Source organism: Mustelus asterias, chromosome 10 (genome assembly GCF_964213995.1).
Source record: "Mustelus asterias chromosome 10, sMusAst1.hap1.1, whole genome shotgun sequence".
Classification (NCBI taxonomy): Eukaryota; Metazoa; Chordata; class Chondrichthyes; order Carcharhiniformes; family Triakidae; genus Mustelus; species Mustelus asterias.
Window position 1 is genome coordinate 11176038 of NC_135810.1, and position 27031 is coordinate 11203068.

General features: G+C 44.7%; 1 protein-coding gene across 1 annotated transcript in view; it reads right to left on the reverse strand.

The window, feature by feature from the left end:
• Positions 1–27031, reverse strand: part of LOC144499987 (dachshund homolog 1-like) — a 370810-nt gene that overhangs the window by 85978 nt on the left and 257801 nt on the right. The window lies entirely within an intron of this gene.

Here is a 27031-nt window from a genome sequence, read left to right on the forward strand (position 1 = left end):
CAGACACGGGGAGAACGTGCAAACTCCACACAGACAGTGACCCAAGCCGGGAATCGAACCCAGGTCCCTGGCACTGTGAGCAGCAATGCTAACCACTGTGCCAAATGGGCCTGTATTCACTCGAATTCAGAAGGATGACAGGAGACCTGATTGAAATGTATTGAATTCTAACAAGGATGGACAGATCAGATGCAAGGAGGATGTTTTCCCTGGTTGTGGAGTCTAGAACCAGGGAACACAGTCTCAGGATATGGGATAGACCATTTAGGACTGAGATGAGGAAATATGCCTTCACTCAAAAGCTAGTGAACTTGTAGAATTCTCTACCACAGAAGGCTATGGAGGCCAAGTCACTGAATGTATTCAAAAAAGAGATAGATATATGCATATTTTATTTTAATGGTTTCAAGGAGCATGGGGAGAAAGCGGGAATATGGCATTGAGGTAGTGGATCAGCCATGATCATGTCGAATGATAGCAGAGGCTCAAAGGGCTAAATGGCCTACTCCTGTTCCTAGTTTCTATATTTCTTCTCTGTGATCATATGAGTCAATTGAGAAGAATTCCAGCCTCCAATTCGCTCTCTGCATGTCCCAAATATGAATGCTGTTGATTGGTCAATCGTGACTTGTAACCAGGGGCTGCCTCTCAGGAATTGGTTTGAGATGTCTGCACTGGAAGTTGATTCAGTCTTGGACACACAGCTTAGAGCAAACCAGACCTCAAAATAGACCTTACTCACCTGCTTTCTCTTCCCTCTCAATCACAAGAAGGATAGCATTAATTGGTCATTATGTAACTGATAGGTTTAGTAGTAAGTGGACAACAGCTTTCAGGAGATCCTGCAAGTCATGTGATGAGCTGTACAACTCGTCATAAAATGTATAACTACACTACCACTGTCCAGTGAGCAAGGCACGGAAGTGCACCACATCCCATAAAATGGTGGTTCCACCGGCCAGTGGAATGGGAGGCCCCAATTATGACTAGTTTTGGCAAACAGGTGTCATGGGGTCATTTGTTCCTGAGTACCAATGTCAGAGCATCAATATTAAAATGCATTTCTACTATCTATTGTGGTTCACTGTACATCCTATAGCTGTGCAAATTGATTCTGTGGGAGGCTGAGCCATGCATTGACAAAAGGTCCATGTTCATTCTCTGGCCTACACACTAAGCCAGAGGCACATTCAGCAATGTTACATTTACAATGGGAACAATTGCCATAGGTCTGGACTCTTGACTGCGACCCAGAAATTCTCTCTCGGAAGAGTGTGTCTCCAGCTGAGGAAAGGGTTTTCTCCTCACCCCAAATTCACCTGCCGAAATTCACCGTCAATAAGAATACACGGTCAATGCCCACTGTGGCAATTACTGCCAGCGGAGCTATGGACTAACAAAGAGTTAACTCCTTCAAGAGTAGAAGAGCAATGTAAAAATTGGCACAAGACAATAATTATTCAAAATACAAAAAGAAACTTCCATCCCTCTTTAAACAAATGAGTTATCATGCAACACTATTTAATTTTCATGTGCCCTCAGAGTGGAAAAGTAAAAGGGAAATTGGTTGCTCAGTTGAGGAGATCTGCACACTTCAGCTTTAGTAGCATTATGTACAATCATTCTTGAATACGTTATGTGCTGGAAATCTTGTTCATACGCTGTAAGCTGCCAAAGATAATTTAGCATTCTTAAGCTCTGTTTCTACAGGATAACAGGAGTCTGTTTAGATTTGCTTAATCCAAAGTAAATAACTTCATTTCACTTGCCTCCATGATTAACTATCTCCCACTAGCTTTAAACATGAATTTTACTTTCCAAAATAGTCAATTCAGTATAATTCAATAAGCAAGCAGGTTTGGCTTCAGCTATGCACAATTTCTTGCCTTCTCTCTGGCTATTTTCCACGTTGGCGTTCCTTCTGTACTGAACACCGACGTTTTTTATAATTGAAACGAAACAAAAGTGGGAGATTCTGGTCCAGCCAGTAGTGGGCATTTGTCGCAGGCAGGATCGGAAAATTTGGAGGGCGGTCAAAAGTCAATTGACAATGCCCACCACGGACGGGCGAGGCGGGAAAATCCAGGTCAAAATGGTGATCCGATTAAATGCCAACGTCGGATTTTAGACATAGACAATAGGTAGGACTTTCCAGCTCTTCAGACCGGAGAGATCTTCCAGCCCCATTGGACGCGGCCCCCTGCAATGGGTTCTCCAGCAGTATGGCTGGCAAGCAACGCCAATGGCCATTGACTTCAGCTATACTGGGAGATCCCGCTGGAGCGGGGGAGGGCAGAAAATTCCAGCCAATGTCCTTAAAGGTCAGGTCGATGAAATAGTACCATTGGGGCTTTTACAAAGGAGAGTATCCTGACCAATATTTATCCCTCAACCAACATCACAATAACAGATGTGCTGGTCATTTTCACATTGCTACTTGTGGGAGCTTGCTGTGTGTAAATTGGTTGCTGTGTTTTCTACATTACAACAGGAGCTGCACTTGAAAGTTAATTTATTGGCTGTGAAATGCGTGCGATGTCCCATGGGCATATAAGGTGCTGTGTAAATGTGAGTTTTTCTTTCTTCATAGAAATAATTATTTTGGTCTATTTCCTCCTTTGCCCTGAAGGTATAAACTCCAGCTTATTTGGATGCCAGCAGTCCTTCCAGTCTGTATCCAGGAAAGCATTCTTCATGTGTAACCCTGACCACTGGTGAGATATTGCAACCATGCCCAAATATATTCTCAGTCATACATGTGCACTTTCCATAAGGAATCAACAGGGAGCTATTAGGAGTAGGAAATCTGGATGATTTTTCTCCTCGCTAATCCTGAGCTATTGAAGCTAATTGCAGTATTTCTTACATTGCCTTGGTTTGAGATCAATTAACTGAACATGGAGTAGAAATTGGACTTGGGATCTCCATCACAGAGTGCCTTTAACTCACCAATTAATTGGGACTGCTACAAAGTTATATTTGATTGGATGGATACAATGGCTTGAAGGGGTGTCAGCTTCTATCAGACAAAGCAACCCTTAAAATCATCCTATTTATAGGAAAGCTTTGTCAACTAGCTTAAAAATAACCTGGGAAACAGATCATTCCTCTGGCATGTCTTTTGCTGCAGATATATGGTACACGTTTGAATGGACAATGGTTTTGTCTGTCACATGCTTTGACTAATGGGATGGCACGGTGGCACGGTGGTTAGCACTGCCACCTCACAGCTCCAGGGAGCTGGGTTCAATTCCCGGCTTGGGTCACAGTCTGTGTGGAATTTGCACGTTCTCCCCATATTTCCTCCAGGTGTTCCGGTTTCCTCTGACACTCCAAAGATCTGCAGGTTAGGTTGATTGGTCATGCTAAATTGACCCTTAGTGTCCTGGGATGCGTAGGTTAGAAGGATTAGTGGGATAAATATGTGGGGTGATGGAGATAGGGCCTGAGTGAGATTGCTGTCAGTGCAGACTCGATGGGCCGAATGGCCTCCTTCTGCACTGTAGGGTTTCTATGATTTCTATGATAATGGTATAATTTACTGCTCTCATCACTGTAAAATTTATGACTTTGTCTATAATGTCAGCCACAGCCAAGATTCATTAATTCTTTTTGTGTCAACATTCCCGTCACCAATTTTCATTTCAGAAATCTTAATGACTGGTGGCTCGGAATTATTCCCCAAATTTGACTGAGTGAAACATTGCTTCTGCGTAACATAATTCAGTTAACAACCAGAACCAACTGGAATACAAACACCAATTTTTCATATAAATTGTGCAATTCTATTTTTGAGCCTGCAAAAATGCAAGGGGACTCAACATTGCAGCTCTTCATTTGATTATAGCAAAGTTATGTCTGGCTTCTGATTATCTTCTTTCATATCAGTAAACATGGCAATGGGTTCCAGTACAGATTCTACTTCAGTGTCCTTATGCCACAAATTCAATCTGACATTCCTTCAAAATTTCCCATTGCCTTGCGAAGAAACCACATAGTGCTTGGATCAATGCATTAATGAGTTTATTAACTGCCTCCCCTGCTACAATATTACACACCATTGGAGGATCCTCGCAACTAATTTGATGTTGTGCACATTTCAATTCAAAAATTTTGCCATCAACAAAGACCTTTCTTAGTTCACATTTTCTTTCTGAATTTAAAGTGACTCTTCAATACATTTTATTCCCAAATTCACTTATGTCTTGTAAAAGCATTTTCCTCACGAGGGTTCAGCATCTTCATTAGCTGTATGAGGAAGCATCACCTCCCAGCGGAGTGGGCTAAATGTATTTCCTCATAAAGTATTCTTTTGTGAGAGCTTCAAAATGAATTAGTTGTTGCATGCGCTGACAAAAGAAATAGCTATGAACTGTCAAGTATTTACTGATGCCTTTGGAGAAGTGTGATGTCTCACACACTGAGAGAGCTACCCAAGGTTGCAAATGGTCACAAAGGAGGAAGGACATTGAGCAGAATGTCAAGATCAATCCCAGCCAGGATCAGTTAGGCAGGCAACAAACTGTAAAACTAAACAAGTGCCTGTGTAACACAGTTTCATTCCGAGAGCATGCATTTGCGGCACGGTGGCACAGTGGTCGGCACTGCTGCCTCACAGCACCAGGCACCCGGGTTCGATTCCCAGCTCGGGTCACTGTCTGTGTGGAGTTTGCACATTCTCCCCGTGTCTGCGTGGGTTTCCTCCGGATGCTCCGGTTTCCTCCCACAGTCTAGAGCTGTGTGGGTTAGGTTGATTGGCCATGCTAAATTGCCCCTTAGTATCGGGAGATAGTTAGGGTAAATACGTGGGATTATGGGGATCGGGCCTGAGTGGGATTGTGGTCGGTGCAGACTCGATGGGATGAATGGCCTCCTTCTGCACTGTAGGATTCTATGATTTACTCACTAAGTTATCAGGTAGTTTAGTCCAAAAAGGAAAATGCATGTATTGGAGCATCGAGAACTACAAACAGCTTGACAAAGTTAAAAGTTAGGAAGAAATGAAATCCAACATTTGCAACTGGAGAAGTTGGAGCTGTAATTATTGGAACGAGGAAAGGGGAGGTTAACAAATGAATGAAACAAATTTGTTAAAAAAAAGAAAATTGGTCACATGGTAAACAGGAGACAGAGAGGGGTAAATTTTCCCATCCTGCTCTGCCGCGGGGATCATCGTGGGTGGGACAGACGACAGACCGTTTAAAGGTCAGTTGATCTCGGGTGGAAAATCCCACCCTGAATCTTCCCATAATCATAATTCAGTTTTGCAATTATCATTAACAATGTTATCCACTGGTAGCACCCAATTAGAATTAAAACAACAGCTATGTTAACACTATACAATGTGATGGCAATAGAAAGGGCACTTGATTTTAAGTCAAGGTATATAAATTGTTAATTTGAGGATCTGTAGACTTGTCATAGGCTCCTCGACCCTTGCTCTCGATATTTATCATGTCATCTGAATACCTTCACTGTGTTAAACTCAGAAAGCCATAATCCTCTCTTTTCTCAAATTAGTTTAAATGAGAATTTCATTCCAAGCTACCAGATATTTCATTAAATTGAAAGCTGAAGTAATACTTCACATGTTTAAAATAATATTTTTTTCACAGACATTTGGTACCGATACAAAAAGGAACTAATCATGTTTTAATCGAGAATCTATCATATTCTACATTTTATCGGCTGAGTTATCTCATGCTTAACCTTTTCAAACCATTGTGTTATTCAAAGCAAGAAGTGCATCTAATTAATACTGACAACTTTTGAAGATTGCTATACTTAGAAACATTTTGTACTATTACTGTAGTCTGCCAATAAAAAGTGCATTTCTGTGCAGTATTTAATGAAATGAGATTTTTCTTTGGAAATAATATACTTAAGTGCTGTGGGTTATTCATGAAAATCTGGAATTACCATGGCTAATCCACCTGACCTACACATCTTGGGACACTGAGGGGCAATTTAGCATGGTCAATCCCCCTAACCTGCACATCTTTGGACTGTGGGAGGAAACTGGAGCACCCGAAGGAAACCCACACAGACAGTCACCCAAGGCCGAAATCGATCCCTGGCGCTGTGAGGCAGCAGTGATAACCACTGTGCCACTTACAAGTTTCTTTACAGGTGTAAATTTGTCGGAACATTGAGAGTCCTGGAGAGCAAGTGGTATCTCCCATTAAGTTGAATTTGAAGAGTGTTTTGGTCATTGGAAATGCAAAATATGATTCAAGCATCGAAACCCAGCCCTGCCCTGAATGGGTTTGCCCATTTCTTATGACAGGGTTAAAGTCATAGGCTGGGATACTCACAAAGAAACTATACTTTGAGTGCATATAAACTTTCAGATGCATAATAAACCATCGACTGCATCAGCCCCAAAACTATTCCCGGCTGAATGAGTCTGGCATTGCAGTCCCCCCCAACCCCGCTCCAACCTCCTTTCTCACAAAAAAACTCCAATACATCCCCTCAGGTCAAATTTTCACAATTCTTGGGAGGTGAATTGGGAGCAGTCTTGAGTAGTGGGGTCCTGCAAACCAATCATTTCAGCAAGAGTTGTTAAGATCACTTCACATCCAGACAGCAAACATTGCAGAGTTTCACACCATCAGTGACTCTGGATTTGACACCAAGGACCGAGTCTCATGGTGCTGACTCGACACGCTTGGTAACACTCTCTGTTGATTCAACAAGTTAGTACATTCCAATGCCACTCCAGAGTTTGAATGTCTTAAAAACGTAAACTTCACACATAGTCCAGTTCTTCAAATTTGCTGCACGACTGGAGGTAATAGGCTGTGGATTTGAGATTGATCTGTCTGTTCCTGTTATCCAAGTGTTAAAGAAGTACCCCGGTGGCAGGACAGATAAGCCACCCAGCCTCAATAGCCCCTCATACCTTCCATGCCAACCTAAGTCCCTCTACCCTCCGCCAATGGCCCCTCATATCCTCCATAATATAAACCCACTGAAGATAATTAAATCTAGTCAAGTACTGAAATCCTTATAAAAGCAAACAAGGAGACCTGAAATTTTAGGAAGGTAGGAAAAAAAAATGCCAGGCTTGTTGAGGTGCTGGGGAGGCGGGGTGAGAGGGGGGCTGTTGGTCTTGTATTCTGAACCCCATATCAAAGACAGCTAATGCCGTCAATCAAATTGTGAACTTAAAGTCCTCCACTGTGATAGTGATAGGTTATGACAGCTCTCAGCAGGTGTGACTTCTGCTCCCAATCCTGCCACTGTCCAGTTTAGTGCTGATTAATCTCCATTAAATACTGCCCTTTGGCACTGTCATAGGACATTACACCATCAATAGACACTGTCTCCATAGACGGTTATGGTCAAACTGGATGAGCCTGTTGTTCAAACTCACCACTTTGTCTGTTTGTTCCAGATGTGAGTGACAACATCTGCAAGTCAAATTCAAATCGTGTATGTGATGAAAAACCTTGGCCGGAGAGCACCCGCGGGATTCTCTGGTCCTGCTGCAGTGAATGGAGATTTGGCTGGGCGTCAAATTCTCCATCCTCCCTTGTAGCAGCGGCGGGGCGTGAACGGCCGGAGAATTCCAGCCCTTGATTTGCTTCCGGATGCACAGCTGACATTTCAGTGCAAATTAACCAAGTCTGCTTAAAGCTCAATAAGTGGGCTCCCTCTCACTTAGAACCTGCCCGAATCTCCAGGTGTAAATGCTGTGTCCAAGAAGGAACTGAATTGCAAATGCCTTGGCAATAAAGCAGAAGGACTTTTTTGGGCCCGTTGATGAAATTGGGAGGTGAATTTGTGGCAAAGGGAGGGATTGGTGATGAGGCCTCATGAACCAGTTACTCAACACCCTGAAAAGGGACTTAACCAAATGACAGACACGCCTACTTGTTCAGCCAGAACCATCATAATCATTCAGCTTTGCATGGTTATCTGGAGCAGTTTTAAATCTCCGATCACCAAGTTATCACCTTGTCACTTCTTTCATCCCAAAGAGACATTCTTTACATTCCGCCCCCCCTCTCCCTCCCCCCCCCCCCCCCCAGCAGGAGGACTTTCATTCATTGGGAATCAGCCAATTGGAAAGTGTGGGCTTGAATCTTCACTAGATGGACGGTAGGTGCCAAATATTCATCGGGAGCGGAACGGTGATAGATCATTCCCATGTTAAAATGTGTAAGCACACTTCCACCAATCTCCCGCTCACAGAAATGACAAAACATTCAGAACCAAATGAGGGAAAGATATTCTCAAATTGAATACATCATTGATTAATATGTTGAATAAGATGGATGACAATTAGAAAAACAAGATGTGGTTATGGACGTACAATACAATTTAAATAACTCTGCAATGATATCTAAGGGCCAGTGAGCTGAAATATTGGGCAGAATCTTCTGGTCCCACCCGCAGTGGCGGCACAGTGGCACAGTGGCTAGCACTGCTGCCTCACAGCACCAGGGACCCGGGTTCAATCTCAGGTGTCTATGTGTGTGGAGTCTGCACGTTCTCCCTGTGTCTGCGTGGGTTTCCTCCGGGTGCTCCGGCTTCCGCCCGCAGTCCAAAGATGTGCGGGTTAGGTTGATTGGCCCTGATAAATTGCCCCAGAGTGTCAGGGGGATAGAAACATAGAAACATAGAAAACTACAGCACAAAACAGACCCTTCGGCCCCATAAGTTGTGCCGAACATATCCCTACCTTTTAGGCCTACCTATAACCCTCCATCCTATTAAGTCCCATGTACTCATCCAGGAGTCTCTTAAAAGACCCTATTGAGTTTGCCTCCACCACCACTGACGGCAGCCGATTCCACTCACCCACCACCCTCTGTGTGAAAAACTTCCCCCAAACATTTCCCCTGTACCTACCCCCCAGCACCTTAAACCTGTGTCCTCTCGTAGCAGCCATTTCCACCCTGGGAAAAAGCCTCTGAGAGTCCACCCGATCTCTGCCTCTCAACATCTTATGTACCTCTATTAGGTCTCCTCTAATCCTACGTCTCTCCAAGGAGAAAAGACCGAGCTCCCTCAGCCTGGATTAGGAGGGTAAATCTATAGGGTCGTGGGGATAGGACCTGAGTGGGATTGTTGTTTGGTGCAGGTTCAATGGGCCAAATGGCCTTCTTCTGCACTGTGGGGATTCTATGATTCAGTGAGAAGCTTGACGAACAGAGCAACCTAATATGACATGAGACCGAGAATTGTTTTCCTGACACAGGGTGAACATTTGGAATTTCGTCCTCCGGATTTTAAATAATGTCGGACAACCTTTTGCATGTATGAGCAGATTGTGCACGCTCATTAAAAGATCACCTCATCAGAAATAAGTTCGCCCGTCAAATTAAGTCAAAAATTAACAGGTTCAATTTAACAACTGTAGATAAGTGACGTACACCTGGCTAGCTTTACTTCTTCCATGACATTCCAGGGCAGTCAACGCTGCTTCTGGTTTCTTGGGTTCCTCAGAACTTCATTTTCTATGTTTCTATATTAGATATAGCTCTTGGGGCTAAAGGAATTAAGGGATATGGGGAGGAAGAGTGGGGGATCAGGATATGGAATTTGAAGATCAGCCATGATCATAATAGATTGCGGAGCAATCTCGAAAGGCCGAATGGCCTACTCCTGCTTCCATTCTCCATTCATATCGACATGCCGGTAGCAAAAGCTCGAAACTGAAGGTAGGCAAAGAGCTGAAGCTGGGGTAGGGTGGAATAAAAGACATGGAAACATTTACACTTCCGTTTCCTGCCACCGAACTTGGACTGACCAGAAGATTTTGCCCATTTCATTGCCTATTTTTGCTACCTCATCTGCTGCGTATTTCTTACATTTTCTGTTCATATTTTTGATTGATATTTTGACCGGTATTTTGGATATGTCCAACATCAATTACATAGACTACAAGCTTGATTTTACCAAAACTTCGCGCCCGTTTTCGGGCGCAAAATCGTGGTAAAGTTGGGCGTCGGGCCTATACAACGATCTGCTCCTGATTCCGAGCAGATCGCGGCTTTACCGACACCCGATTTGGGCGCGGGTCCGGCCCGCGCCCGAATCGGGCGGCCCGAAGATTTAAATGCATTAGCATGCATTTAAATTGACTTAATTAACCGCGTGCCCAACTCTACCGCCAAATCCCACTTTACCGTCTTCTGGCCCAATCCGCGTCCGCGCTGTTACCGACCTGCAAAATAAAAGTTTCAAGTCGCCGCTGCAGCCTTCAAAGAGCGGGTTCAGAGAATGCAACAGCCCTCTGACCCAGGTCATCCTCTGGTCGGGGCGGGAGGGGGGTGGGAGGAGGAGAGGGGGTGTGACATATCATCCCCTGGGCGGGGGGGAGGAGAGGGGGTGTGACGTCTCATCCTCTGGACGGGGGGGTTCTGCTGCCTGTCTGTGGCCGATCCCTCCTGGCACCATCACTGGTTCACTACCGGCCACAGATTACTCTTCCCTGCAGGTGCTAGAGAGCAGGAGAGATGGCTGTGGCTGGTAGAGAACCAGTGATGGTGCCAGGAGGGATCGGCTGCAGGCAGGCAGCGGAACCCCCCCCCGACCAGAGGATGATACGTCACACCCCCTCTCCTCCCCCCCCCAGGGAATGATTGGTCACACCCCCTCCTCTCCCACCCACCCCAGAGGATGAGATGTCACACCCCCTCTCCTCCTCCCCCCAGAGGATGAGACATCACACCCCCTCTCCTCCCCGCCACCCCCAGGGGATGATCAGTCACACCCCCTCCCCTCCCACCGCTCCCCCCCCGCCCCCACCCCCCCCCACCCCACCCGACCAGAGTATGATCGTCAGAGAGCCGCTCTCTCCGCTTTCTGCTTTTTCTTTCCCGCCCGGGCGCGCTGTCAGATTTTTTTCGAACTGCGCATGCGCAGTTCAGAGCTCCGATCGGTCCGCCAGCGCTAAGCCCCGCCCACAGCGTGGAGCGGGCCGGTGCCGGCAAAACGCGTATGGGCGTGCTGGAAAGAGGATTCCAGGCGCGGATCTATTTGACGCCCAGATCCGGCACTTAGACTCAAAATGGTAAAATTCCCCCCTACAAGTTCACATAGTGTGGCAGATTGCTACAAACTTGAACCCAGTGACTCGCTTTAGTGTAGTACAGGAAACCAGAATGTGTTTCTTGCAAGATTCAAATAAAGATAATGTACTCTTGCATTTTGGTCAACTCATTGGTCCGCTAAGCAACAATTCCAATCATTTTTATCAGAAACCATCATACATCTTGTGTAAGCAGTGCAAATATGTTGTCAACAAAGTCACTGTATCACCTGCTAAATATTAACTGTTTAAACATGGTAATCACAGCACATCTACAGAGTAACAAATGGCTGGAATATTTTAAGCGAAACATCTTTGGGACTTGTGAATTCAGCTTCCTTCTTCATTCACAAAACCCTTCCATGGTGGGTAGAACTCAATTCTGGTGCTGATAATGTATATTTTCAGCAATTAAATCTTTCGTTGCTTAGTCTGCCTCAGGAATTAAGGCAGGAAATGGCCCTGCAATGAGTTATGTACCTCATTTAGCCAACAATTCCATCACAAAAGCTTACATCTGTAAAACACATGAGGGGCACTGGCCCTCAGTGTTTGCACCTTACATAGGTATAGTCAACCCATTAGTCATTATGCAGACGCTTACATATGCAGCCAATGTTTCACTGTAATCTCATCAATGGCTACAGACGGTAATGGATTTCACCTCTATGTCACTGACAGACCGTTCCACAGTTATTTTTCATTTTGGAGCTCCAGTACATGCTAGCACTCATGCTCAATGGAATATTCTCAACTGTTTCAGTTGGATTTATGCACCATGTTATTTTTCCTCTGGCTTGATAAGGGGGGAAGCAGCAGAAAAGACAACGCAATGCTTGTGAGATACATTTTTGAAAATAAATGGCAAGAGTACTTGTTATAAATGAGTCACAATGAGTCAATGCATTGGTTACCCTGATGGTTGTGATACAAATTTCCTCAAGACTGATGGAGTGGCAGAGTTTCCAGAATGGGCAATTGGCACATAACTAACAAATCGACTCATAGATGAAATGAGTCTTACAGTCTAAAACTATCAGTGTGAGTTCTGTAACAGATCTGTCGCCTTGACTTTCAAAGTGCTGTTCATTCATGTGTTTGGACAAATCTACAAGACCAGAGGTATCCACAGGACTCTGGCATGTATTTTCATGGTAAGAGTTTTAACAACACCAGGTTAAAGTCCAACAGGTTTATTTGGTAGCAAATGCCATTGGCTTTCAGAGCGCTGCTCCTTCGTCAGATGGAGTGGAAATCTGCTCTCAAACAGGCTGTTTGAGAGCAGATTTCCAGTCCATCTGACGAAGGAGCAGTGCTCCAAAAGCCAATGGCATTTGCTACCAAATAAACCTGTTGGACTTTAACCTGGTGTTGTTAAAACTCTTACTGTGTTTACCCCAGTCCAACGCCGGCATCTCCACATCATGTATTTTCATGTACAGGCCCAGTACCTTTTCCAGAAATAGTCCCTCCCAGTTAAGTGTGCGCACTTAATGTGAAGGTGCAATTTGCCAAACATTTTAACTAATGCAGTAGAACCCCATTTATGTATTCTATCCATGTGTTGCATACACCCCCACCCTCTTTCCTACCACCTACATGGTATCATTTGCCAACATTATCCATCAATACACAGCCAACTACCACATTTCAATGTTGAAACTATTATCGAGATGCATGCTCCTGAAATGAGGCCACACAACAAAGGCAAAACAGATTTTAAAAATCCGCTGCATTTTAAACTGACTCGAGACGTGACTTGACCCACCGCTGCAATGTGGTATTTTTTAAGTTGACATCTCTGCAAACCAGAGGCTCAGCACAGATAACAATAAGATCCTGAAACAATTGCATTGTTGATGACTGCTTGAGATTAAAACTCTTGAATCGCAAATTCAACCCAGAAATGTTAATTCCAGTTGAGAACAATTGGTTTACGTGATTTGCCTTTTTGTAAATGCAGCTTCTGACCCTTGTCTTTAATATTATTTTATTTATTTAAATTATTAGTCTCAAGTAAGGCTTACATTAACACTGCAATGAAGTTACTGTGATATTCTGCTAGTCGCCATACTCCGGCGCCTGTTCGGGTCAACGCATCCAGACTGTGGGAGGAAACCCACGCAGACACGGGGAGAACTTTCAGACTCCGCACAGACAGTGACCCAAGCCGGGAATCAAACCCAGGCGCTGTGAGGCAGCCGTGCTAACCACTGTGCCACCCAAACAAACATTAAAAAAAAGTACTTTGTATCGCCTCTCAAATGGATGTAACTGCTCTTTACTCTTGATCTTCTGCTTGACACTATTTACTTCTCCTGTGGAACAGAGGCTGATATGTGTATGGTATGTCACCTAAGGAACTGCAAGTTTCAAAGCAGGCTAAGACGGAAGTGTGTCACACAAATTGGTACAGTAAAAAAGCTTATTTTTCTGTCAATACCTTTGTGATTCATTTTATCAGAGAAAAATCCAGTGTGGGCAGAGGTTACAAGGTAAGCAATTGCAGACTGACTGCAACCCTTCACTGAATGTCAAGGTGCAATTGGTCAAAACTTTTACAAATGCAGTAGAACCCCATTTATTAATTCTACCCATGGACTGCACACCCCCTCCTCACCCTCTTTTCTATCATCCACATGCTATCACTTGCCAACATTACTCACCGATATGCAGCCAATGACCACATTTCAGTGTTGAAATTATGAAAAGAACAATTGAACAGCGTGTTCAACAGGCAGCCAGAGAGTGACTGACAGTTCAGCATCTCTATCAAGGTTGAGACTTAACTCCCATGTGTTTTTGTTGCTCTTAGAATATCACTGGTGAATTCCCTTGCGCCAGTTATTCAACATCAACTTCAATGTTTGATCGCGACCGCTTTTGAACTTTCTAGTCTCAGCTGTGGAAAAGGGAAATGGTAATGCTCTTTCTGTACAGAGTGACAAGTCTATTAGTGTATTGGGTATGGAATAAAGAAACAACAAAATCGGGTCCTTCAGCATGCTGAGCGAAGCACAATGGGCTGAATGTCCTCCACTTTCACTGTCAGATTTTACACGACTTCTGTCAAAACAGATCCGAGGGCACAGCCTTGGAGGAAAGGGAACACCCTTTAGACCTGGGATGAGAAGGAATTTCTTCAGCTAGAGGGTGGTGAATCTGTGGAATTCATTGCACAGAAGGCTGTGGAGGCCAGGTCATTGAGTGTATTCAAGACAGAGATAGATATGTTCTTAGAACATAGAACATAGAAAAAATACAGCACGAACAGGCCCTTCGGCCCACAAGTTGTGCCGGTCATGTCCCTACCTACCTAGGCTTATATATAGGCTTACCTATAACCTTCAATCCTATTAAGTTGCATGTACTCATCCAGAAGTCTCTGAAAAGACCCTATTGAGTTTGCCTCCAACACCACTGACGGCAGCCGATTCTACTCACCCACCACCCTCTGAGTGAAAAACTTACCCCTGACATCTCCTCTGTACCTACTCCCCAGCACCTTAAACCTGTGTCCTCTTGTAGCAGCCATTTCAGCCCTGGGAAAAAGCCTCTGAGAATCCACCCGATCTATACCTCTCAACATCTTGTACACCTCTATCAGGTCACCTCTCATCCTTCGTCTCTCCAAGGAGAAAAGACCGAGCTCCCTCAGCCTATCCTCATAAGGCATGCCAACCAATCCAGGCAACATCCTTGTAAATCTTCTCTGCACCCTTTCAATCATTTCCACATCCCTCCTGTAATGAGGTGACCAGACCTGAGCACAGTACTCCAAGTGGGGTCTGACGAGGGTCTTATAAAGCTGCATCATTATCTCCCGACTCCTAAACTCAATCCCTCGATTGATGAAGGCCAGCACACCATACGCCTTCTTAACCACCTCCTCTACCTGCGAGGCCAATTTAAGAGTCCTATGGACCCGGACCCCAAGGTCCTTCTGATCCTCTACACTGCTAAGAGTCTTACCCTTGATATTATACTCCTTCATCCCATTTGACCTGCCAAAATGGACCACTACACATTTATCCGGGTTGAAGTTCATCTGCCACTTCTCCGCCCAGTCTTGCACCCTATCTATGTCATGCTGCAGCTTCTGACATCCCTCCAACCTATCCACAACACCACCAACCTTCGTGTCATCGGCAAACTTACCAACCCATCCCTCCACTTCCTCATCCAGGTCATTTATGAAAATGACAAACAGCAAGGGTCCCAGAACAGATCCCTGGGGCACTCCACTGATGACCGACCTCCATTCAGAAAAAGACCCATCTACAACCACTCCCTGCCTTTTGCAGGCAAGCCAGTTCTGAATCCACAAGGCAACAGCCCCTTGGATCCCATGCCCTCTCACTTTCTCGAGAAGTCTTGCATGGGGCACCTTATCGAACGCCTTGCTGAAGTCCATGTAAACCAAATCTACCGCTATTCCTTCATCAATGTGTTCAGTCACATTTTCAAAGAACCCCACCAGGCTCGTAAGGCACGATTTGCCTTTGACAAAGCCGAGCTGACTACTTTTGAGCATACTAAACTTCTCTAAATGTTCATAAATCCTGTCCCTCAGGATCTTCTCCATCAACTTACCAACCACTGAGGTTAGACTCACCGGTCGGTAATTTCCTGGGCTATCCCTATTCCCTTTCTTGAATATAGGAACCACATCCGCAATCCTGCAATCCACCGTAACCTCTCCCGTCTCCATGGACGACGCAAAGATCATCGCCAGAGGCTCTGCAGTCTCTTCCCTCGCCTCCCACAGTAACCTGGGGCACATCTCATCCGGTCCCGGCGACTTATCTATCTTGATGCTATTCAAAATTTCCAACACATCCTCTTTCTTAATGTCCACATACTCAATCTTTTCAGTCCGCCTCAATCCTGTAGTACAACCACCCAGGTCTTTTTCCACCATGAATACCGAGGTAAAATATTCATTAAGCACCTCTGCTATTTCTTCCGGTTCCGTACAGACTTTCTCACCTTCACCATTTATAGGTCCTATTCCTTCACATCTCATCCTTTTACTCTTCACATATTTATAGAACGCCTTAGGGTTCTCCTTAATCTTACCTGTCAAGGCCTTCTCGTGACCCCTTCTGGCTCTCCTAATTTCTTTCTTAAGTCCCTTCCTACAAGCCGTATACTCATCTAGATCCCTATCATCTCCAAGCTCTCTGAAACTTTTGTACGCTTTCCTTTTCTTTCTCACTTGGTTCAGCGCAGCTTTCGTGCACCACGGTTCCCGTAACCTACCAACACCTCCCTGTCTCATCGGAGCGTTGTCATGCAGAACTCCAGACAAACATTCCTTGAAAATCTGCCGCCTTACTTCAGTACTTTTCCTCGAGAATGCCTGCTTCCAATTTACCCCTCTAATCTCCTGCCTGATGGCTTCATATTTCCCCTTCCTCCAGATAAACACTTTCCTAGCTTGCCTGATCCTATCTCTTTCCAATGTTAGCATAAAGGAGATAGAGTTATGATCACTATCCCAAGATGCTCCCCCACTGAGAGATCCGACACCTGTCCAGGCTCATTAGCCAGTACCAGATCGAGTACAGCCTCTCCTCTTGTAGGCTTATCCTTTTCTTGATTGGAAAAGGCAGGAGAATGGAGTTAAGAAACATATCAGCCATGATCGAATGGTGGAGCAGACTTGATGGGCCGAATGGCCGAATTCTGAATCATAGAATCATAGAAACCCTACAGTACAGAAAGAGGCCATCGAGTCTGCACCGACCACAATCCCACCCAGGCCCTACCCCCATATCCCTACATATTTTACCCACTAATCCCTCTAACCTACGCATCTCAGGACACAAAAGGGCAATTTTAGCATGGCCAATCAACCTCACCTGAACATCTTTGGACTGTGGGAGGAAACCAGAGCACCCGGAGGAAACCCACGCAGACATGAGGAGAATGTGCAAACTCCACACAGACAGTGACCCAAGCCGGGAATCAAACCCAGGTCCTTGGAGCTGTGAAGCAGCAGTGCTAACCACTGTGCTACCGTGCTCCTTTATCTTATAGCACACATATCGCCCATGTTTATGGTTATCCAAGTCCATAATGTATCAGGTGACAGGGCAAGGCTCAACTGCTAACCTCTGCATAATCAAGTAGTCTTCTGATACATGATTTGGGCTGATGGATGAATGAATATTTGCCCCCAAGGCAAGATACCCTATGGCACAGCATAGGTTGCCTTCAATGGAGCAAAGAAGGTGAAAACTTTGGAGAAGAATTGAGGGGAAAGGAAAAAGTGAAAAATAAAATCCAGACATTGCACCCGATCTCCAGACCAAACTTCCCACATTGTTTCCACGATTGCCATGCCATGCACAAAATCGCAGGAAGGTTAGCACGCTGAGAATGCTTGCTTCCACTTGGCAGCACACATCAAACCACCATCTCTCCAATGTCCAAGAACAAAAGGCATGTGATTCTAGTCTCTGAAAAAAGGGCTGAGTTATAAATTATGACACAATGTTGAAAAATGAGACATTGGTGATTCCAGCATGGAAATTAGCTTCAGACTGTTGATCACAATTTGATTCACTTCCAGGAGGGAGGCAACTTCTTTTGAGATTGTTTAAATGCTACATTTATAATCAATTATCATGAGGCTAGTCATTTGACGATATTTAACTAGAAATATTCCTATGGCACTGAACAATGATAAAATATTTTATGTTGTAGAACTAATCCATCCTGTAGTTATAATGCAAGAATAGTCTTGGTGCAAGCATTGCAACAAATCTTCATTAGATTCGGTTTTCTGGCAATCAAGTGCGCTAAAAATAATGTTCTAAAGTGCAGTGAAACACATTCATCTCAAGGGTTCAAGTCTCCAAAGGATAAGCTGCTGGAAAGCAGAAGTCCACTTTTTATGAAAGCCTAATTTACAATTCCCTGCACAAAACGGGAAGAAAATATTCCCTAAACTGTCAGTGAATGTTGTCATGGAATGGCTTCCATGGATTTAAATAAACAGACAGCCGTGGGCGGCACAACGATTAGCACTGCTGCCTCACAGTGCCAAAGGCCCAGGTTCGATTCCCGGCTTGGGTCACTGTCTGTGTGGAGTCTGCACGTTCTCCCCGTGTCTGCATGGGTTTCCTCCCACAGTCCGAAAGGTATGCTGATTAGAAATCATAGAAACTCTACAGTACAGAAAGAGGCCATTCGGCCCATCGAGTCTGCACCGACCACAATCCCACCCAGGCCCTACCCCCATATCTCACATATTTTACCCGCTAATCTACGTATCCCAGGACACTAAGGGGCAATTTTAGCATAGCCAATCAACCTAACCCGCACATCTTTGGACTGTGGGAGGAAACCGGAGCACCCGGAGGAAACCCACGCAGACACGAGGAGAATGTGCAAACTCCACCCAGACAGTGACCCGAGCCGGGATTCGAACCCAGGTCCCTGGAGCTGTGAAGCAGCAGTGCTAACCACTGTTTAGGTGCATTGGCATTGCTAAATTCTCCCTCAGTGTACCCGAACAGGCGCTGGAGTATGGCGACTAGGGGATTTTCACAGTAACTTCATTGCAGTATGAATGTAAGCCTACTTGTGACCCTAATAAATTAACTTAAACTTTAAACCTATTTATTTGTCCCAGTCCTTTCAACTTGCTGAGTATGAACGTGCAGGATTGTCAGACATGATATACATTTGCTTTTTGATTCCATCTCGATCAGGCCATGAATAATTTAGCTACGATTGCTCCTGAGAGCATTTCCTGGTGTCGGAGATTGCCTCAAGGTTGATCTTTTGCATTTTGAGGCAAAACAAAGATTTGGATCTTCTTCAAATTGTGACTTACCGACTTCATCAAGTTAAGAAGTAGTTGTTCCAGAGAAACTAGCATTGGTTAACACACCACCAACCAAATATTAATATCATACAATATTTACCAATTCAATAGATGTCATCGCACTGGCTAATTAACAATGGTGTTACTTCTGCCCACTTTATGTTGCATGTTATAGGACAAGGGCAAGGTTCGAATCTGATAATCATAATAGACAGATGGTGCATGACTGGTCATCCCATAGAACATAGACTCTTAAATGGGAATGAGACCTGTGAGTTACCACAGGATGTCTGGACTCGAGCAGCCTAGCTAATGCTAGAGACTTTGCTGAACATTTGCTACTGGCTTCCCTGTATCTTCTGTAAAGCCAATCATGGAATGCATAACTGGAGCCACATGTAGGTCAGACTTATCAAGGATCCCATCCCTTAAGGACATTAGTAAATCATTTGTCCTTTGAATGAAAACCCAATAGCTTTCATTGTCATTCCCTGGTGCTAACCCACAAAAGACTGAGGCCAGAATTTTCCAACCCCTCCTGCCAGCGGAATCTTCTGGTCCCACCGAAGTCAATGGACCTTTGCTGCATCTGGTCTAAGTTATTGAGTTCAAGCTCACAAAAGTCACAAACTTTGCTACATCAGTCCCGTGACCACTCGGCAACCTGTATTCTCAACATTAACAGTGGGCGTCATGTTGGCACGATGGTTAGCACTGCTGCCTCACAGCACCAGGGACCCGGGTTTATTGTCTGTGTGGAGTTTGCACATTCTCCCCCTGTCTGTGTGGGTTTCCTCCGGGTGCTCCGGTTTCCTCCCACAGTCCAAAGCTGTGCGGATTAGGTTGATTGGCCATGTTAAATTGACCCTAGTGTTAGGGGATTAGCAGGGTAAATATGTGGGGTTACGGGAATGGGGCCTGGGTGGAATTGTGATCGGTGCAGACTCGATGGACCGAATGGCCTCCTTCTGCACTGTAGGGATTGTTTCAGTTCTTCTATGAGAGAGTGGATTGTGTGGTGAAAAATGACGGAATATTGATTATTAATGACGTGTTAACTATATTGTCTGGATATACAGATGAAGGGCATTGTTTAATTGAGTACTTTGAGTGCATACAAATGGGAGACAACTGAGGCACTCGGTGTGTGGGAGGAGAGTTGTGAAACGGAACAATGTCAATAAACTCTTGAAGGAAAAGTTGGGTGTCTTGGTTTCGATTTCACCTGGATCCTAATAACAGCAATGCACAAAGTTCAAGTTCGGTCACCACTAATATCAGGCTCCGCTCACCATGAACAAACTAGGATGGGATTTTCCCACCCTTCCAAATGGCAGGATCTTCCGGACCTGCTGATGGGGCACCCCCACCATGGATTTCCTGGTGGCGTGGGTGGATTCAATAGGACATCCCACTGACAGCCGAAAGACCAGGAGATCACTCCACCAGTGAATGGCAGGCCACCTGCCACCACCAGGAGGGACTGTGGTGGGGGTGGTGGGTGGGGGGACAGAGAATCCTGCCATATCCTTCCCATAGCTTTCCCCAGTCAGACTGACTCAGTACAGATATTTTACAGATATTTTGACAGATCCGATATTTCTAGCAATATTTATTTTCAAGTTTTAGTTCTCACTAATTTTCCCCATGAGATCTCCTTTCTCTCCTCTGCTGATGGTCCCTTACTGGACAACCATTCCACAAGAATTAATGACCCAATTGTAGCTGCCCCCCCCACCCCCCCCCCCCCCCACCAATCCCCTCCCCACTCCCATGGCTATCTAGTAACTTTCACAGAAGGGCGGCCACCAAGTAGATTACAAATGAACAGCTTATTAACAGAAGTAGCTATTTACAGAGAGTGATGGAAAGGCTTAATTAATGCACAACTCCAGACTCCTAATCAGTAAGGAAAAACCTGCGCTCAGGCCCAGGGTTCATAGGCTCCAGCCTGATTGGCTGGATGGGTCACATGACCCTCCGAGAACTCAACCCTTAAAGAGGCACATGACCAGAGGCCTTAATTTGTGTGTTAGCCTAGATACAATGAGCAGGCTTACTTGTTATTATCAGACATGCACTCCAGCAAGGGTTGGAGAATAGTGGTCGGGAGTGAAAGCCCAGATCAATTCACCTTTCCTTCTGATAGGGGTTGAGAGAGCCTTCAAACCAATTGAAACAACTCTACCAACACCCTGCCTCAGATTAGTTAACACAGCACAAATATGACAAATTCCTGGTCTCTTTCCCTTTTAACCTTTGACAGCTAAAAAAATTATGGAGCCATCTAACTGTTTACATCACTCACATTAACCCCTAGTCACTGAAACAAAACATTTTGATAATTATCATGTTGGCAATCAACTCGAAGGGCAGCTGGGAAAAAAAAACATCAGGGCCATTTCAATAAAATTACCTACCAAGGAATATATGAATGTGCCTGATGGTTAACATATCGCACTCTAAAATGGATTTTAGTAAGGCGTTTGATAAGGTTCACCATGGTAGGCTTCTGCAGAAAATGCAGATGTATGGGATTGGGGGTGATCTAGGAAATTGGATCAGGAATTGGCTAGCGGATAGGAAACAGAGGGTGGTGGTTGATAGTAAATATTCATCATGGAGTGCGGTTACAAGTGGTGTACCTCAGGGATCTGTTTTGGGGCCACTGCTGTTTGTAATATTTATTAATGATCTGGATGAGGGTATAGTTGGGTGGATTAGCAAATTTGCTGATGACACCAAAGTCGGTGGTGTGGTAGACAGTGAGGAAGGGTGTCGTAGTTTGCAGGAAGACTTAGACAGGTTGCAAAGTTGGGCCGAGAGGTGGCGGATGGAGTTTAATGCGGAGAAGTGTGAGGTAATTCACTTTGGTAGGAATAACAGATGTGTTGAGTATAGGGCTAACGGGAGGACTTTGAATAGTGTGGAGGAGCAGAGGGATCTAGGTGTATGTGTGCATAGATCCCTGAAAGTTGGGAATCAAGTAGATAAGGTTGTTAAGAAGGCATATGGTGTCTTGGCGTTTATTGGTAGGGGGATTGAATTTAGGAGTCGTAGCGTTATGTTGCAACTGTACACAACTCTGGTGCGGCCGCACTTGGAGTACTGTGTGCAGTTCTGGTCCCCACATTACAGGAAGGATGTGGAGGCTTTGGAGAGGGTGCAGAGGAGGTTTACCAGGATGTTGCCTGGTATGGAGGGGAGATCCTATGAGGAGAGGCTGAGGGATTTGGGATTGTTTTCGCTGGAAAGGCGGCGGCTAAGAGGGGATCTTATTGAAACATATAAGATGATTAGAGGTTTGGATAGGGTGGATAGTGATAGCCTTTTTCCTCTGATGGAGAAATCCAGCACGAGGGGGCATGGCTTTAAATTGAGGGGGGGTAGTTATGGAACCGATGTCAGGGGTAGGTTCTTTACCCAGAGGGTGGTGAGGGATTGGAATGCCCTGCCAGCATCAGTAGTAAATGCGCCTAGTTTGGGGGCGTTTAAGAGATCCGTAGATAGGTTCATGGACGAAAAGAAATTGGTTTAGGTTGGAGGGTCACAGTTTTTTTTTTTAACTGGTCGGTGCAACATCGTGGGCCGAAGGGCCTGTTCTGCGCTGTAATGTTCTATGTTCTATGTTCTATGTTCTCCTGGTAGCCTATAATCTGGCAATTTAATTTAGCTTTGTTAAATCCTTCCTGAGTGTACCCGAACAGGCACCTAAGTGCAACGACTGGGGGATTCTCACAGTAACTTCATTGCAGTGTTAATGTAAGCCTACGTGTGACACTAATAAATAAACTTTATGGTCGGGATTTTCTGGCCGCGCTTGCCCCAAAACCGGAAAATCCCGCCCGAGGTCAACGGACCTTTCTATGGTCTGCCCCCCGCCCGCTGCGATTCCCGTGCGGGTGGGAGAGGGAAACTCCCCCCTTTGTACCCAGTATTAGTTTAAACTTACTCGGATTATCAGACGGAAGGTCGGTGGGATTCAGAACGAGAAAGTGCTCTCTGTTACCGTGGACTGAACAACGTCTTATCTCTTTACAGTTGTGTAAATTATTAATTTTATCCACCAAACAACACCCTCTTATCGGGATTACTTTATTTATTAGTTGGTCTAATGTATTAGTCAACTGTGGATCCTGTTATACAACCTTTTGCATAAACCCATACATGTTATTCAAATTGCCTTATTTGTTATGATAGCAATCCACTGTAAGTTGTCCTAACTGCTTGCCCTTCCAAAGTACTCATTAGACTAATGAAAACCTTCAAACCAAAAGGAAAAAAAAATGCAACAACCTGCCAGAAAAGAGGTCTGAGGTTATTATGAAAATTGCAACGCTGGGAGCTGGATGAAGATCCGTTCATTAATTCTTCCTCAGCAAATTGCTAAGCAATTTACTTGCTGTCCTCTGCATTAATGAATTAATCTTTTCTTTCTCGGAACATAAAAAAACAAAAGGACAAATGTGTTTTCTTTTTAAAGGGACACTCTTCCGCTGAAACAGTTCCAATTATTCTAAATTGTAAACATGCTTAGTGTTGTTGCCAACTAGAAAAAAAATAGTTTGAATAATCATTTAGCCAAGAGGCGGAGGGAAAGTAATGAAATCTCGCAAGAATGGCTTCAGTCATGTGGTGTTTATCAGGGAATTACTTCAATTACTTTACACTGACTAAACTCTGCAAACCATATCCATTTTTATAATTAGGTTACACGGTAGCTAACATTCATAACACACCCGAGTGTATGAATGGCAAACAAGAATCTAACCCTGTTAGATTCTCCCATCACTGGCGAGCAGAAGGTGATCCGAATGATTTACATTTTCATGGACTTGGGCACATTTTGTTGATGTCTTCTCAGACTATTTTCTACACTTTTCTACTCAAGGGGGGGGGGGGGGTTGGGGGTGGGGGGGGAGGGGGGAGTTTTCCCGTCCCACCCGCCACAGGAGTCATAGCGGGTGGAGGGGGCAGGCCATGCAAAGATCTGTTGACCACCGGCAAGATTTTCCGATTTTGGGACAAGTCCGGTTGGAAAATCCTACCCAAAGACTTTGGCACTGCAAGTTGCTGGGAATACAAGTTGGTAACGGTGTGGCAAGGATAACAGAACCTCTGAGACTGTTGTAAATTAGGCATGGCGGTTAGTACTGCTGCCTCAAAGCACCAGGGACCCGGGTTTGATTCCCGGCTTGGGTCACTGTCTATGTGGAGTCTGTACATTCTCCCCATGACTGCGTGGGTTTCCTCCGGGTGCTCCGGTTTCCTCCCACAGTCCAAAAGATGTGTTGGTAAGTTGCATTGGCCATGGTACGTTCTCCCTCAGTATACCCGAACAGGAGCCAGAGTGTGGCAACTAGGGGATTTTCCCAGTAACTTTATTGCAGTGTTAATGTAAGCCTACTTGCGACACTAATAAATAAACTTAAAACTAAATAACAAAACTAATGGTCTGCCTCCTTAACTAAGGAGATTTGAAGATTGAGAAATAAACAGAGGAAGGACTGAAATGGAAACTGATTCAGAGAGGAAAAGGCACATTGATTGAAGACTGGAAGGAAATGTAAGAATTTTTCTTCCTCCTCCCCCCCGCCCCCCGCCAAATCTAACACTTTGAGAAACTCCAACAATAATTCACTCCCCACAGGAATGATATGTCAGGCTTTAAACTGGTCATCTGCTGGCTTAGAGAGGTTGATTGTCAGCCATTAACAATCACTGCCTCATTAAAAGATGTCATTGGTTCAGAGAATCATCACAGGATCCCTACAGTGCAGAAGGAGACCATTCAGCCCATCGAGCCTGCACTGACAATAATCCCACCTAGGCCCTATCCCCGCAGCCCCATTATTGGAGTTAACTTTCTGTGGTGTGTTTAATGGAAAGTGCATGAGCAAATAAAGCCACTCCAGGAAGCCCATGGCGAGGTTAAGCGCGTGATTTCATTTTTGCAAAGTTAAAGGTGGCACTGTGCAAATCATCTGGCAACTTGTGGTCATTAACAATTCACACTTTTCTGGACAGTTTGCACAATAAGAATTTTTCAGGAAATTCTGGCCCTTCATATTTTTCTTTTTCCTCCCTCAATGTCCTTCCAGTTTGTTGGCCTGCTCTTTCCTAACTGACAAAGGGGTATGGTTCCACAAGTGCCATCAGAACCTTCAGAACTTAATGTGCAATGCCTGCGCAACCTTGGCAATGATTACTGGAAACAGTCCAAATTATCCTCAACTGACGTTCAGCATGAGCACTCTTCATCAGGGATTACCATGCAGCGCTCCAGGATTGTAGCTCCAGTTGATTTATGCTTCAACCTGCCATGGCTGCTATGCTCAGTTTTAATCCTGCCATTATTTCTGCAGCTGAAATCCTCTAATTCTACACAGACTTGAGAGCAAACTTTAAATCGTCCTGAGCCGCTTAGAATCGTTACCTAATCGCTGAAGTTAGATAAGCAAGGACGTTATGGTGAAATTCATAAAACATTGGCTTGAGTGCAACTGGAACATTGGGCGGAAATTTCCCGTCCCGTCCACCACGGGAATCGTAGTGGGCATGGAGGTCGATATGCAAAAGGTTCGTTGACCTCGGGTGGGATTTTCCAGTTTTGGGGGCGAGTGCGGCCGGAAAATCCCATCCATTGTGTCCAGTTCTGAGCATCACATTTTAGGAAAGATTTGAAGGCTTTAGAGAGAGTGCAGAAAAGATATAGGAGAATGGTGCTGGGGGTGAGAGAAGTCAGGCATTTGAGGAAGTTGTTCTCCTTAGAGAAGGTTGAGAGGAGATTTGATAGAAATGATCAAAATCACGAGTGCTCTTGACAGAGTAGATGGGCTGGAACCAGTTCCATTGCTGGAAAATCAGAGGGCACAGATTTAAGGTGATCGGAAAAAGAATAAGAGGCAACCTGAGGAAAAGCTTTTCTATGCAGTGAGTGATTAGGATCTGCAGTGCACCGACTGAGAGCATGGTAGGGGTAGATTCAGTTGCGGTTTTTCAAGGGAGTTGGCTAATTATCTGAAGAGAAAATAATCTAACAAAAAGAAATGTAGTTGGAATAGCTGAGTTGCTCTTACAAAGAGCTGGCACATGCACGATGGGTCAAATGGCTCTTTTCGGTGCTGTAGCCGTTCTATAAAATTCACAAAGAGGTAAAGGAGACCGAGAGAAGAACGAGCGCGAAAGAATGTTTGCAGAGAGAAACGTCTGCTCAAAAACTTGTACCTCTTACACAAGACGGGTTGGGTTTACAATAATAAATTGGTGTTGTTCTGAACTATAGTTATTGGCCAGGAAAGGGTGACAATGGTTTTTTTTAACCACCCATTTTACACTCTGCCAATTTACGAAGGCATTGATGGCAAAAGGTGCAAAGCGAGCTGTGCCACTAATACCCATTTACCAACTGTTTCTTTCTCCCAATGGTGTAGCGTTCAATATGAGGAGGAAGGTTGAAATACTGCTTCCTACGCCGAGTGAGTCAAGGCAACAGATTCTGACCACAATTTCAAGTGACAACTCTTTCTACAAAGAAGGGGCACCCAAGGCAGGAATTGAACCCAGGTTCTTGGAGCTGTGAGATAGTAGTGCTAACCACTGTGCCTCCCTGCCACCTGAGTAAGTCCAGGAGAGGTAAACTGCTTTAATGCTGAAATCTTAGATTAGTTTGACTATAACTTTGAGGAGATCCATGGTGATGCGTACCAAGATGCGAAAATAAAACGTGTAAATTATGAGTGACTTTTATGACCTAGAAATTGGAGCAGGTTTAAAATTTCCAATGGTTAAGGCATAAGCTGGTGTGCGTAACCTTGACACCAGTGGATTTTGATGCGAGATCTGGAGATTTCACTTTGCAAGACTCTATTCCTGGCATACCTCCTTACAAGATGAGAGTGTGGGTCAGAGATAACACTCTAGGGTCTATTTTGGGGCCTATGCCTCCATCCAACAATAATGCAAGCCAGGACTCTCACCTTCCAAAATTACCCTTTAGAAGTGCAGCCAGGAAGATCAGACAAGCTGAGGAATTGCTTAGGTTTCATTGTCTTTGGCAGGAAACCATATTGGCAAATAACCAAGCTAATGAAATAAGATTATACCAGTGAAAACACATTTTTTTAAATAGAACTTGCAAGCACTGGAAC